Source organism: Prionailurus viverrinus, chromosome D4 (assembly GCF_022837055.1).
Source record: "Prionailurus viverrinus isolate Anna chromosome D4, UM_Priviv_1.0, whole genome shotgun sequence".
NCBI classification, from domain to species: Eukaryota; Metazoa; Chordata; class Mammalia; order Carnivora; family Felidae; genus Prionailurus; species Prionailurus viverrinus.
Window position 1 is genome coordinate 82,739,883 of NC_062573.1, and position 13,700 is coordinate 82,753,582.

Consider the following 13,700-nt stretch of genomic DNA (forward strand, 5'->3'; position numbering starts at 1 on the left):
CCCCGCCACCCAAAATCGTTCCTGTGTCTTTCTCTAAACATGGCGTTTAAGGCGGTGGCTTGGGCCATTGGGGGGACTTGCTCAGTTTTCCTGGGTCTCTCCCATGCATACGGTGGGGACACGTGTCATGGAACATCTGCTTTTGCCTTTCTCCTTATTTTTGTTTTCCTCGGTCTTTTATTTGGGGGCAGGAGGCGGTTCTCAGTCAAGAACCTAGAAAGGTAGAGGAAAAACGATTATTTTTCCCTTCCCTACCGTGTCAAAGCCAGTTCTGCCTCCATCAGCAAATTCATTTCAAAATTCCTGACATATGAACGTGTCTATTTTTTGATTCTCCTTTGAGCCAGTTGCATCGTCTGCCTACTTGACTCATTAATAATGAGTTCAAGAAAATCTCGAACACGTATTGATTTTACGCACTAGACATGGGAGTTTACCCTCTTACCTTTCTTCTTTTTTAAATCATCCTTTAAAACCGTTTTACACTACGTTCCGCTTAGGTCTTGGAGGGATTACGTATGCGGCTTTAAAGAATTCTTTTCACTATTTCTTAATTTTTTTTTTCTTTAGGAAATTTTGAGTCTTCTCTCCTAATTTCTGAGACCTTTCTTTTTAGTAATTAACCCGGAGTTAACCAAAGGCAAGGTTAAGAGCACAATCGTTTAGACTTTAGACACCAGAGGAAGCTTGGGTGTCCCCAGGACCACCCTCACTTTAGGACAGATGGTTACAAATTTGGAAGCCCCCGTGACCACCTCCAGGCTTGATAAGCCACTAGAATGACTCACAGAATTTAGGAAAGCACTGTACTTAAGGTAAAGTGTTCTTGTAGTAAATAGATACAAATTAAAATCATCCGAGGAAGAGATGCCCAGGGCAGAGTCTGAGACGGTTCAAATGCCCAGCTTCCCATGATGCCATGATTCCTAAAGCTTCCATGGGGCTGTGGATGGAATCACCACATCACAGCCACAGTAAGTGTCACCAACCAGGGAAGGTCTCTCGAACTCTGAGGCCAGAAATTATTATTATTATTATTATTATTATTTTGAGAGAGAGAGAGCACACTAGCAGGGGAGGGGCAGAGAGAGAGAGAGAGAAAAGGAGAATCCCAAGCAGGCCCCACACTGTCAGCACAGAGCCCGACATGGGGTTAGAAGCCAACAACAGATCATGATCTGAGCCAAAAGCAAGAGTTGGACACTCAACTCACTGAGCCATCCAGGCGCCCCAGCCTAGAGCTTTTATTGAGGCCTCAGTACTTAGGCATGATTGATTCGTTACCCATTGATTCAAACTAAGCCTCAGGCCCATCTGGTCAGGCTCATCACCCGGAATCACTTTGTCAGCAAAGACCATCAGATGTGGCTTCCAGCGTCCATTGCTGAAGAGCAAAACACTCTCGTCACTCGGTCAGTGATTAGAGCGTAGAACGCAGCTGGGAGCAAAGGGCAGACCTGTCTTCAAGAGAGGCTGAATTCCTTACCACACATTTGGGCTGTTTACTTTTGGAACTTTTGGTAATAAACTTGAGTCTGTTCTTCTCATCTCCGGTCCTCTGGGATCCCAGAACGTGAGATGGAAGAACGAACCCCAGTGCCCTTTTGATCCTTTCCTGCCTCCTTCTCCCCACGCTTCCAACTTGCTCAGCTATGCCTTAGCTTTTACACAAAGTTGAGTCTATTTTATGAGTATGAGGTGAGGTTTTTTTTGATCCGAACGAATTCATCAGCATTTAAACTATGCGTAAACGTTCTTTGCTATAGAGCCTCATCAAATACTTCTGTGTTGACCCCACATCAGGATCCCCGGGCCACTCAGGGAAAAACACCTTCCAGCACTAAGGTAGGTTAGGTCTACACATTTTCCAGCACCCACTGAAAATCAAGCCTCGCTTTCCTTTGCCTCACGTTTGGACCACGGTTTTCTCCTTCAGCTTTTGTTCCTCCGGGGCTTCTGAACGTTATTTGTTTCTCCCCTTGTCGGCAAAGATCATTGTGTCTTCAACACATCGTCAAAAACATCCAGCCTCTCAATCCCATTTCCTACTGTGTGTTATCCCCTTGGGTTTTAAAGCTGCCCTTCCAGGGGCCCACCGAATCTTCAAGGAGCTTTGTGGTTTTGAAATTTTCTGAGGACTTTGATTATTTCAACACATGTTTTTGTTCTCGTTTTGTTTTGTTTTTCATGTATTCTTCTCAGAGGTGGATACGTAAGGGTAGGCTGGCGCTTTGTGGTGATAGGATTGTCAGAACACAAGAAGCGTGGGGATCCCTCAGTCTGCACTGGTACCGAGGGGTACACGGCTTAGAAAAGTTCAACGTTGTCACTGCCTAAATTGATCTCATATCTTCCGCTCTGGACTTTTTCTTGTTTTTGTGGACCATGAGAGAACCCGAGCAATTCATTCAACTCTATCTTGAAGCTCAACTATTGCATTCATGTTTAAAAATATCTCCCAAGGGTGATTTCAATTCCCTCATTTTTTTTCTCACTTTCTTATTATCTCTTTCGGTGAGAAGATTTTACATATGCAATCTTTTCTTGAGTCACCTGGAGGATGCTAATTACAGTTTTTAATAAAATAATTATTTCCGTTGCCTGAATTATTGATTTTTCCTTCGGGGACGGGTTTTTTCCCTTTTCCTATTTTGGTATTTCTCTTACATATTTCCTGCATATCTCTGGTGATCTCTGGTTGCACATTTATTTTCAAAAGCACGGATTAGAGATCACATCGAAAAGAGAGGGCTTGAGGTTACATTTGCCCGGCATAACACGAGATTGAAATGGGATGGGGCGAGGGACCGATGTGGGTAGTGGGGAGAAATGGTCCCCAAGATCCCCAGCCCAGAGTTGCCACTGAGCGATGATAAGGGAGGTGGCTTGGATGACTTGTGCCAAAGGAAAATGTTTTCCCAAGAATTCTCTCCCCAAGGTAGAAGTTGGCCTGGAAACTCTGTTGATGGGGGCTGGGCATAGCAATGATCTGGTTTGCTTTCACTTCTGTAACTGAGATATCGCTCCTTTGGAAGCCCCCCTACCTGTCGTTTCTGTCATAGGAATAGGTTCACACAGAAGGGGAAGATACACATCTGTGTCTGTTCTGCCATTTTCCACCAGATTATTCAGCGATGGCCCCAGAGTGTGTGGATTTTTCATAAGCTAGATTTTACTTGGACCGTAAACAAGGTAAACTTAGGTCTATGTCTGAAGATACCATTTCGTATTTTTCTAAACAGAAATTTCCCAGTTCACACTTTTCCAAAGCCTAGATATTAACAAGGGATCCCACAACTCTTGTGCAGGTCTGTCTCATTGAATCATCCCGAGGGGTTCTGTGACCTCTGAATCCCTTGTCCCTTTCCTACTTTTTTGTGCCCCGCCCTCGGCTTGAGGCTGACCCGTGTGGAAGACAGCATTGAGTCCCTGTGCCCTCTGGCCAGGGGCCAGCTCTGGTGGGAGAATAGAAACAGGGCGGGAGAAGTCAAGCTGTCTGTTTTCCTGGTTCCTTTTCAGTGTGTCCCAGCCTAGGTCTCAAGACAAGAGCTCACGGTTGCTCTCAAGGTGACCTGTTCTACCTTCCAAATTCTGGTAATCTCTTTCTTGCCATGTGCCTTCTGACCTGGGGGTGGTTACAGGCCTGCGGCTGCCAGCCCTGGGTCCCTGCACTGTCCTCTGTGGCTTCCCTGAAACCTGCCCACACTTTATAATTAGGCCCTTTAATAAGTAAACACTCCTCGAAGAGCCCTCCCTGGTGGATGCCATCTGTTTCCTATTGTTCGCCCGACTCACACAGCAGCCTGGTTCGGGATAAAAAAAATATCATTTTTCTGCACAAGGAGAAAGCCGTGCCTTTGGGACCGGCTGGGTGATAGGTGCAACTCATTCGTTAAATAATTACAGGGTCTTTGCTCAACGCAGCATTAGACAATATTCCGGGTGTCCTTGTGTTTATTCAACTTTGGTGACATATCGGTGCTAGTCTAATGCACTCACCGTTCCGTGATAAAGTGATGATCCCCCAAGTATCTCAATATTTAACCAAAGAGCCATCATTTGTACTAATTACAAAATGATTTTTTTTTTTTTTTTTTTTTTTGCCATTTTGTGTTTTTATTTACCTTGTTATAAAATGGCCATACTCAAGATCTGGTAGTCTGAACTGCCTAACAAAGGTAAAGACGATCCTAATTCTTTTCTTGTTCATTTATTTTTTAACTGTTTTAACATTTTTTTTTAAGTTTATTTATTTTTGAGAGAAAGAGAGTGGGAGAAGGGAGAAAGAGATAGGGGGACAGGGGATCCGAAGAGGGCTCCACGCTGACAGCAGAGAGCCCGATGTGGGGCTCAAACTCACAAACTTTGAGATTATGACCTGGGTTGAAGTAGGACACTTAACCGACTGAGCCACCCGGGCGCCCCAGGACAGTCCGAATTCTTAAGATCCTTCTCACCATTGGATGATGTTCTATAGAGATTAGATCTCTGCTGATGGCCCCAAGTCAAACAGCAAGCCTCGCTTCCTACCCCAGTGTAATCCATACAACCCCTACCTTACTCTGCTTAGGTTTTCCCCAAAGCATTTACAACCACCTGACATTTTGTTTGTTTGTTTGTTTGTTTGTTTGTTTAAGCTTACATGATTCCCCTTAGTGGATATAAGCTTTATGAGGTGAGAGGTTTTGTTTTATTCCCAGATCTATCCCAAATGCTCAGGACCATGTCTAGTGGTCGTCGTTTCAAAAATACCTGTCGAATGAAAGAATAATTGGTGTGACTTTGAAGCTCAGGAAAGAGATCTAAGTCTTTGGAGATGATGGATAGACAGATAGATAGATAGACAGATAAATAGAGAGAGAGAGAGAGACAGAGAGAAAGAGAGATGATTTCATGATTATCAGCAAAGAAACAGTGGCTGAAAATTCACCGTATATCTGGCCATTCAGAATGTCTGTGAAGGCTGAAGATAGAAGACAGAGGAAAAAGAAGGCTGGAGCGGTCCTGAAAAGGAGGGGCCAGAGAAGAGGGAATCTGGGTGCTAAGTGCCGTCATGGAAAGCAGCGTCATAGAGGAAAAGTATTGAGAAGGGAACGGCCATCTAACTTTCAACTGCAGCAGGAAGCCCTGGGAAGGTCAAGGGACGCGTCCACGGGGCGAAGCACTGAATCACTGAGTGTTGACTCAGCGCAGTTACAGAGGACTCCAAGATTCTCGCGCCTCGTCCCCCTTCCTCAGGACTGCACATTAGTGTCGTCATGGGATTGGGGAGGGGCTGGTCTCCATCTGCCTCCTATTTAATGTGTGGCCGACACCGGAGGGTCTTCTGGGTCTGCACACAGGTAAACGAAAGAGAGGCAAGGCTGCCCTGAAATCTTTGGCACCATGGCTGGTGCATGTGAGCACCACTGGGTTCTGGAAGCAGAAGAATGGGTGAGCCAGAGGGGAAACACACATGAAAAAGAGTTGCAGAAGAGACCCGCAGCCACGGCCAAGTAGAGTGAGTGAGAAATAAAAATAAAATTGTGGCGGTGAGCTCTGATGTTTAAGAGTGGCTTCTCGGGGCGCCTGGGTGGCGCAGTCGGTTAAGCGTCCGACTTCAGCCAGGTCACGATCTCGCGGTCCGTGAGTTCGAGCCCCGCGTCAGGCTCTGGGCTGATGGCTCAGAGCCTGGAGCCTGTTTCCAATTCTGTGTCTCCCTCTCTCTCTGCCCCTCCCCCGTTCATGCTCTGTCTCTCTCTGTCCCAAAAATAAATAAACGTTAAAAAAAAAAAAAAAAATTTAAAAAAAAAAAAAAAAAGAGTGGCTTCTCATGATAGCGAAACTGATCAGTACTCCTTAACTTGCCTATCTCCTTACTCTGGTGCCTACTCATAAGCGGGCAATCACTTGGCCAAGTGCGAGCCAGGCCAATAGGGGTCGGGGCCACAGAGGGCCTCTGAGAGCCAGCAGTCAGGTGAAAGGGATTTAGCACAGGGGCCTTAGAAGGAGCAGCCTGTCTAGAGCGAAAACCAGAATCCGGTGAGCAAGTTATTCTAGACCTGCTGAGTCCAGATGCCGTATCGTCTCTTAGGGTTTGGCATCCCTGTTGTCTTCACCCAGATTTCAGATGGCCAGCCACAGTATTGTTCAAGAACCTGAAGAGCGTTCTTAAAATCTCGTTAATCCAGATGGCATCCAACAAGCATATTATAAATAATTTACAAGAGTAGTTAAGATTTGGGAATTACAGTTCTTTACTACTCACTCTCCAAGAGTAGAGAAAGCATCTAAGATGTTGGAATACAAACCACTCATAAAACAGTAGGCCAAGCTGCAATTAACACAAGACAAGTGACTGCCTTCCGTAACTCATGACCCAGTCCAATAGCTAAGGAGGACAGTCATGTTCTGTAGGAATGTACACGATATCTGTGCATCGAAATCTGATGCTGTTGCTTAGACACTGTTTCGTCTGACTTCCGTGACACAACTTTGATGGTGCCATTTTGTTTTCTTATAAGTAGACAGTGGCACTAGCTAGAAACTATAAATAATCTGCTCATTAATTCATCAGTGCCAAGATTTTTGGAAGCCTCATATAAAAGTACTTTAGGTTTCGTTATATCCGCATAAAGAGTGGGCATATCCACCAAAAGTGTATTTTCTTGACTGCATCAAAAAAATATGGCTTCAGAAAGATATAATCATAATTTCAGAACCTGCATGCAATTTTGCATTTAATTTAACCTAGCTTTTGTGTTACGCAGAAATGAATCTCAGATTTTAGGTTTTGGTCTAGAATGGAAATGATAAGGCTAACTAGGAAATGACCATCCGCCTTCATGAATTTGAAGAGAAACTTCTCTATAACGCAAAGTGGCTCAGAAGTTTGGTACTTATCCACGGCATTTAGGCCGTGTAATTTATCAAAATAAATAATTTAGGACAACAGATGTCACAAACAATAATGAATCACATTTTATTATTGTTACTATAAGTTGTTGCTGTTGCCTGGATTATTTGATCAGGCTCACTCGTTAGCTTCCTTCCTCGTCACCGTCAGATTCTCAGGGGCTTGAGCCCCACAAACTTCCCTGCAATCCCTGCGGTGTGATATCAGTGTAAGAGCTCCCACGGAGTGACCCACAGTGCTAGGGAAGGCATCCGGGTTCTCTTTTCCCCCTGATGGTACTAGAGGTTCAAGGGAGACCGCTCCATGTGATGCTGCACTGGCCTGGAAGAGGGGCAATGCGGTCTTGTCCCCCCCGGATGCAATCTGTCTCGGTCTCTTCGGTACAGGACACGCCTCACCTCGGACAGCTTCAGCACAGCTTCACCTCGGTGTTCTAGGATTTTCTCAGCGGTGTCTCGATCATGAATGGTTCTTGAGCGATCACCAATGGTTCTTCTCGGGAAGGGGGGGGAGGGCCAAGTGAGGCACGACTCACGTGCCCCTCTGGGTGACATAACTCTCCTGGCAGTTATTAAACATAAGTCTCCGGAAAGGGGACAGTCGTGACTCTCATAAACGCATACAACAAACACGTGTTAAAGATCTTACTTCACTCACAAATTAAATGAAATAACCAAGCATCGGGCACACTTGAGGGCAAAACAGGATTTTTCCCACGAGAGGGTCTCTCCCTCTGGGTAGAGTTCATTTGCACGGCCAGAGGCAAGAATTATTCTGCCCCGCTGATCATCACCTAGAATTTGCAGAGTTGTAAATTGTAAAGTAGCTCCTATTTTGAGAGTCAGCGGCTGATGACCCCGAAAGGCGTGCTTTGCAGCGAATGCATCCTGTTCTGAGGCACACCTTTTTGAGGCACACGTTTTCCCCCTGGAGCCCCCGTCACAGGAATGCTCCCCAGTCAAGCCAATCGTGATGCCACGCGGAATCTGCTGGCCTCTGTCTGCTTCGCGCCCTGCAGCCCTTGGCTGAGCTATCAGAAGGTGGCCAAACCAGCAGTGAGCTGGTCTCTGAGAGGGTCTTGTCTGCCTGCCCTCCGTGCTTTAAGGATGATGGGTTGGTGCCTGCAGAATGGGAAGCCTTCCACAGAGACCCTCTACAATCTGCCAGGAGCTCCTGGGGTCCCTTTCGACGGCAGATGTTTGAAGAATTCCAGATGGCACATCAGAAGAGCTCCTGCTGCAGGACTGGTCACTGGTATGGAAGAAAAACTCTAATTCCATTAGGTAGCAGTTTCTTGAAGGAAGACACCACGCGGTCCCTCCCCGTGTAACATCCTCACGCAGAGCAAGAGACGACAGCCTGGGGGTGCCTGGGTGGCTCCATTGGTTGAGCATCTTGGGTTTCGGCTCAGGGCACGATCTCACGGTTGGTGGGTTTGAGCCCCGCGTCTTGGGATTCTCTCTCCCTCTCTCTTTGCCCATTCCCTGCTCCCTCTCTCTCTCTCTCTCAAAATAAATAAATAAACATTAGAAAAAAGAGAGAGATGCCAGACTGGATTTGACCGCGCCGAGGGTATTCACAGGCACGGACTGTTACGCGGGCACAGCATAGATGTGAACTCTGCAGGCCACGGTGTGTGAAGTGTTCACGCTCGGGCACACTTCACGTTGACCTCCCAGTGAACCCTTTCACTCCCCAAGGGATTGTGGCTAACTCCTCGGTCCTACGTTCAGAAGGCAGAGTGTAAGATTTTTTTTTTTTTTTAATGAGAATAATTAACACATATATTCCAGGAGTTGGAAGTCGGGGAGAGCTAGTGGTAAAATTATGCTCACTCACTCTTTTCGGTTCTGAGTTTCTCAACGTTCTGCCCCTGTTAAAACCAAGAACTGCGGGCGGTACATTAGAGCGTGCCTTTGCCCAGATACCTACGGTGTTTTTAAAAGAAAACAAATTATATATTCAACTGATGACTAGAAAATTTTCAGAAACGCTTTGTTCTCAATGAGCGGTACCGTGTGACCAGGAAACTGACTACACAAGCCTATGTTCAGAAGATGCGACAGCCATTATGTAAAAAAGGCGAAGTCAACGCTAATATGGAGGTCTAGAAGGTAGCGACCGTTCATTTGACTGTGGTTGGGGTCACGGCCGCATGGACACAATTTGATCTGCAAGGGAAAATGGTTATTAGGAACCGCATTTCACAGACAAATGTCAAATGCCAATTCCCTAACGATATTTGCGAGACACTGAGTTGGAGGGAGGGGGAGTAGAGCAGCTTTGGCGTAAAAACTCCACAACTGGCGTACTTTGGAAAACAAGGGACAAAAACCAAAACCAAAAAACCATTTTTGTACCATGGATGGGCAGCTTTGTACTGCTAAGTACCTGCCCCACTTTGCCTCTCCTTCTCTGAGGATCTGTCGGGAAATAACGCAGATAGACCTTAGCGGTTCCTTGGCTCTGGTAGGGGGTGGCGCCTTCTCTCTTTCCATGGGGCATGGGCTTGCAGAGTCACCAACAGCATCAAGTTTCCGGACGCCAGCGCAGAACGGTTGATGGTAAGAAAAAGATGCCAGGCACTCGGAACCAAGTGAACGAATAAAGATGGAAATATCCAATGGACTTTCTCAGGCTTCTTCTTGGTCGGCTTTCTGGCTCTTTCTCCACGCTACTGTCCACCCGGCTGCACCACCTGCGCCATCATTTCAGGTGGCTCGCATGTGGCTTTAGTGGCTTTACTGTCATGCGGATTCTCAGTCGCCTGGTGAGCACAGGAATCCCTCCAGATCGCGCCCTGCGGGACCCACATCGGACGTCTCAGGAATGTTTCAGCTTCCTACAGTCTTTAAAGCCATTCTCCGGGGCCAACGTGTATATGAAGGCACAGAATTTTCGTGTTTAGAGCCACACCCATTGCGATGTCTTGAACCCAAAGCGACACTCCACTGCGTGTTGTGCCCACACTTTGCTGAGCCCGCAAGAATCTGCGTCTTCGACCGACTGCAATGAATTATAATTGCTTATTTCTGTGTCTATGCAGAGTGCCTCATGATCGGAACTTCCTCTAAATACAAATCATTAAGCTATGTGCTTGAGGGTATAAAATAATGAATTCTATTGCACAGGGTCAGCTCACCCGCCTCCAAAAATCTTCTTTGAAGAGTACCTGAATCGTTGATAGAGTAAACCTTCAGTGACTCTAATATATAATTTGTGCTGAATCAGATGCCAGCCGATATTAAATAGCCAAAAGTAGGACCAAAGTCAATCTAAGAGAGGAAATGTATTTTTCCCATTAATTAGGAAAATGCCGCTCTGCTCAGTGTGAGTGGCAGAGCACTTCTGCCGAGATCACGGAACGTTAGGAACTGAGAGAACCCAGGGAAGCTTGTGGAAACATCATAGGGGGGTCATTAATCCAGTCTTACCCCCAAATACACTGTAATGTGTGTTCCTTAAATGGCAGGTTGAGGATCGTAGGAGACTGCTCTCCCAAGAAAAAACAACGAAATGCCAGCCAAACAATTCAAAGTGACAATTTTTGAATGCTGGAAATTAACCCGGTCACAGGACAAACCAACAACCATCTCTCCAGCAGTAACTACAAAGGCTCGGAAAGACAACGGGATTCGGAATGTTGTCACTCCCATCCCTTTGCGCACACACAAGCCCCCGCTCAGTGGCACAATGCGAAGTTGGCTTAACATGTTAAAATTTCAACAAGGTTGGCTTAATATTGAATGTCATTAATGCAATACACTATATTGCAAAAAAACAAGAAACACAATAGTCTCAATAAATGCATAAAAAGCATTGAACACAATACTATACGTTACCAATAAAGGATCCAAAATGAAATTAAGAAAACAATTACATTTAAAATAGCATCCATGAGGGACGCCTGGGTCCCTCAGTTGGTTAAGCGTCCAACTTTGGCTCAGGTCATGATCTCGTGGTTTATGAGTTCCAGCCCTGCGTCGGGCTCTGTGCTGACAGCTCAGAGCCTGGAGCCTGCTTCGGATTCTGTGTCTCCTTCTCTCTGCCCCTTCCTTGCTCACACTCTGCCTCTCTCTCTCTCTCTCTCTCTCAAAAATAAATAAGCATTAAAAAAATTTTAAAATAGCATCAATGAGGAGTGCCTCAGTGGCTCAGTCAGTTGAGTGTCTAACTCTTGGGTTTAGGCTCACGTCATGATTTCACAGTTCACAGGATCGAACCCCCAGTTCATGGGATCAAATGTCACAGAGCTTGCTTGGGATTCTCTCTCTCCCTCTCTCTCTGCTCCTCCCCTGCTCACACACTCTCTCTCAAAATAAATAAATAAACTTAAAAAAATAAATAATGAAATAGCCTCAATCAGAATAAAACACCTAGGAATAATTTTAATTAAAGGAGGGCAAAACTTGTATACTACAAATTACACCACGTTGTTGAAAACATTAAAGACTGTGTAAATATTCTTTATGGAAAGAATATTTGGAAAGAGAGATACGTGGAAAAAGAAATGTATGGCAAGACATCCCTCGCTCCTGGATTGGAAGGCAATGCTGTTAAGGTGGCCATCTCTCAAATGGATCTCCAGGTTCATTGCACACCCTATCGAAATCCCAGCTGCCTTTCGTGCACCCGTAGACAAGGATGATCCTAAAATTCGCATGAAAATGCAAAGCACCCAGAATGTAAGAAATAATCTCAGGGGGGAAAAGGGCACAGGTAAAGGTCTCCTATTTCCTGATATGAAGACCAGCTACAAAAGCACAATGACCAGGACAATGTTGCGCTGACGGAAGGATGGACACGAAGACTAAGGGAACAGAACTGAGAGTCCAGACATGAACCCGCCCACATAGCGATTGATTTTGGACAAGAGTGCCAAGACCACTTAATGGGGAAAGAATAGTTTTCTCAACAGGTGGTGCTGGGAGAACCAAACAGCCTCACACAGAAGAATGTTGTCGAGCCTTACCTCACACCACACACAAACATTAACAGGAAGTGGGTCACACGTTTCCATGCAAGAGCTAGAATGGTGTCATTCCAGAAGGAAACAGGGGTAAATCTTCATGAACTTGGGTCAGGCAACTATTTGGCACCTTATCAGAAAGTTGACCCCGCAACTGCACTCCTAGATGTATACCCAAGGTGATTGAACACATGTCCACACCAAAGCCTGCGCACCAATGTTCACAACAGCGTTACTCCCAATAGCCAAAGAGTGGAAGCACCCGGATGTTTGTCAACAGGTAAATGGATAATCAAAAGGGGGTGTCCGTAGGATGGGATCTCGTTCAGCCTCCCCAGAGTTAGCAAACCCGGAGGTTAAGGGCACCGTGCTCTAGACTCCCCCGGGTGCCCAAGACTGTAGACACACCAGCCCAAGTTTGGAAATCTCCAAGGTCATCTTCACTTCAGGCCAGCTGGCTACAAACTTGAGTGTCCCTGCAGACTCTTTTGGGTTCGCTCACTGTCTTGGAATGACTCACGGAACTCAAGGAAGTGCTCTCTGGGCAGTTTTATTACAGCAAAAGGGTACAGATCAGAACCACCAGACCAACCAACCAACTTTGGGCTCTCTTGTCAAAAATGGCCAAGGGAAGAAACATATAGGGCGGGACCTGGGACAAGGAGGGTTCCAGGGGTGAAGCTTCTGGGTCGTCAGGGATGCATTGCCCTCCTGGCATCGGCGTGTGGCGATACCCACGTGGAACGTCGTCAATAAGAAACTCACTCAAGCTTTGGCATCCAGAGGGTTTCCTGAGGCTTCATTACATAGGCACGATTGATTGAGTCATTGCCCAAGTGACTGACGTCATCCTTTGGCTCCCACTCATTCCCCAAGGCTAGGCCATCATCACCTGGCTCATTAGGCAGTTGGTCTTACTGAAGTGACTGGCCCCCACCCTAAGTGGCCAGCCACCCCAGGAGTTGCCTGTTGGCAAAATCCATCAGGTTGGTGTGAGAGACCTACTCTGACTTACAAACATACTCCCAAGGCATGTTTGATGCCCTTCACCTATTTTGCACCCCCCCCGGCCCCGCCCAACTCCCTCTCCTCTGGCAACCATCAATTTGTCCTCTGCATTTAGAGGACTGATTCTGCTTTTTGTTTGTTTATTCGTTTTGTTTTTTTAGATTCTACATATAAATGAAATCATGTGGCACTTGACTCTCTCCGTGTGACTTATCGTGTTGTTTGGCATAATACCCTCCAGGCCCATCCATATTGTCATGAGACCGGTATTCCTTTGAACACTTCCTCAGTCCTACACCCTTCTCTCATCCCGAACTCTGATTGCACACGCGTTAGAGCCTTTGTTCCAATCTCACAGGTCCCCAGGCTCTGCTCATTTTTTCCCACACTATTATCATTCTATGGTTCAAATGAGCCAATTTCTATCTTCTATCTTATTCATCCATTCTTCCCTCTGTTATTGTGCTCACCCATTGAGTGTATTTTGGTTGTTCTATTTTTCACTTCTAAAGGTTTCATTTTGTTCTCCATATGATCTATTTCTGGGCAGAGACTTACTATTGTTGCTTTTGTTTTGAGGGTGTTCATCATTGCTTCTTGAAGCTCTTTTACCATAGCTGACTTAACATCTCTGTTGGATAATTCTAACGTCTCTGTCACCTTGATCTTGACATCTGTCGATCAGTCTTGCCGCATTCAGAGATCTCCCCTGCTTCTCAGCATGATGAATGCTTTTCTTCTGAAACCTGAACGTGTTGGGAATCGTGTTATAAGAATTAGGATCGTATTTCAACCTACTGTTTTAGCTAGTTTATTTTGACACTAGTC